The following is a 1,886-nucleotide window of genomic DNA, read 5'->3' as shown; positions in this document are numbered from 1 at the left end:
CCAGCAGGCACATTTCATTTATAAATCTTCATAATTTTACAACAAACAAAAGCTAAATCTGATAATATAATTGTTTTACAAAAATGGTGGTTTTTGATTCATCGATCTAAAAGTGCAAACTGACTATCTATCTGTTAAACCATTACTTGATAAACCCTGTTGGGACCATAGATGAAGTAATATAAGTACTTCATCTATGGTGGAACTATGGAACGTAGCTTGTTCCTTAATTATTATATAACATAAAATAAATAATACAGAATTCTTTACATTTGGCAAAAGAAGTAAACTTTTTCTAGAGAGCATTCACTAAAAAAAATATGTATAATGTTGTAAACCTGATTGCATACATTTCACTCGTTAAACTACTTTATACTTTATAGACGTGAGGAGGATTATTTCGATTGAATACAGTCACAACACATAGTAAATACATTGGCAAGAATCAAATAATTTTCAAGTTGTTTGTCTCATTGTGGAACAATAATTTAAAGTTTGTTTAAAGATATTTTTTTAAGACCATAGCGAAAAATATTTATTGAATTTTGGGTTTTATTGAACATTGGATAGACAAAAATATCGCCCAACAGGTGGAGTCGAACCACTCCGACGCTAATCGGCTACAGGTTTGAAGCCTGCACCCCGGACCGCCGAGGTTCAGTTGGGCAGTGTAGTGGAGAGTGTGCGAGCTATATATGCGGACGTTGGTTGCGACGATTCCTGCGAGAACTAAACATTTATAATTGTAATTACTCATTAAATACCACTCGAGAACCTTTGCAAATGCTGTTTTATTAAATTATACGTAAATTAGTTCATTTTATAAAAGTATCGCTTGTCACAGTTTTTATTACACAATTTTATATCTTAATAGTTTCGAAAAAATTGACCGGTGTGACATCTGTTGGGAAAACTAGAAAGCATTTGGAGTAGTTGTTTACTAATAGTAGGTAGTATTGCAACGCCTAGAATTCTGACTGTAGTAACTTGTTGGACGGCTCGGTTTGAAATAGCGTCTAGCATCAAATGAAGGAGTAGTTTGTCACACACTAGCACAGAAATGAGAATAGGCAATCTACGGACTATGACATGTCACATTATAATTTGGGCATTGTAATTTTACAGAATATGATTATTTCATAATATACTATTATTTTAAAAATAACAACATTTTCTTTTTGCTCATTTTCAAAATCAATTTTCCTTCATATATTAAAACAAGTAATAGTACGATATTTATTATAAATTGAAACTCCCATAAGTTTTATTTGTAAAGGTACTACTGTATTATAAACTATAGGGGAAAAAATCTCAGCCACAGCAAACCTGCAGCAAAAACGTATTGCCATAAACTGATTGGATTTCCACTTAAATAAATGTTCAACATATGTCAGATTTATTCCCTATTTATATTTCAACTACAATTAGCGAGTATTAGGGTTGCTGTTACAGGGAGGGTAATAAGTGGGGTTTTAGTGAAATTCTAAAAGCTTAGTATGTAACAAAAAAATAAATAAAATGTGTTTATTAGTGTGATTAAAATTATAAATTAATACAGAACGTACATCAATAAACAAGCAAACTACAAAAGTAATCTATTCTCCGTAAGATTAACATGGCAATACAAATTTACGTGTTTTAAGTTTTCTCCGTAATCATTTATTGTACCCAAACGCTTTGGTATACTAAGTTATTTCTTTTTGAGCTCTACAAATTTGTTTGAAAAGAAATAGCAAAATGTTATCATTTGAGGTTAAAAATACGAAAACCCAATTTTTATCTGCCTAACCCCAATCCGATAGTCCGATTATGCTATTTCGTGAACTCGTTTGAATGAATGTAGGAACAGGATTTTTCATGCTAAAGGACACGTAAATAAATAAATA

At 31.2% G+C, this 1,886-nt stretch overlaps 1 non-coding gene across 1 annotated transcript; it reads right to left on the bottom strand.

Moving 5' to 3' along the window:
• Positions 1-580: 580 nt before the first annotated feature.
• Positions 581-667, bottom strand: Trnastop-uca (transfer RNA opal suppressor (anticodon UCA)). The gene has a single exon. It is a non-coding gene; the product is annotated as a tRNA-Sec (tRNA).
• Positions 668-1,886: the final 1,219 nt, after the last annotated feature.

Source organism: Macrosteles quadrilineatus, unplaced genomic scaffold (assembly GCF_028750875.1).
Source record: "Macrosteles quadrilineatus isolate MER2022 unplaced genomic scaffold, UCM_ALF_1.0 Scaffold_1__1_contigs__length_201487025, whole genome shotgun sequence".
NCBI classification, from domain to species: domain Eukaryota; kingdom Metazoa; phylum Arthropoda; class Insecta; order Hemiptera; family Cicadellidae; genus Macrosteles; species Macrosteles quadrilineatus.
The sequence above is the reverse complement of the archived record's forward strand: the minus strand, read 5'-3'. Positions and strand labels throughout refer to the sequence as shown.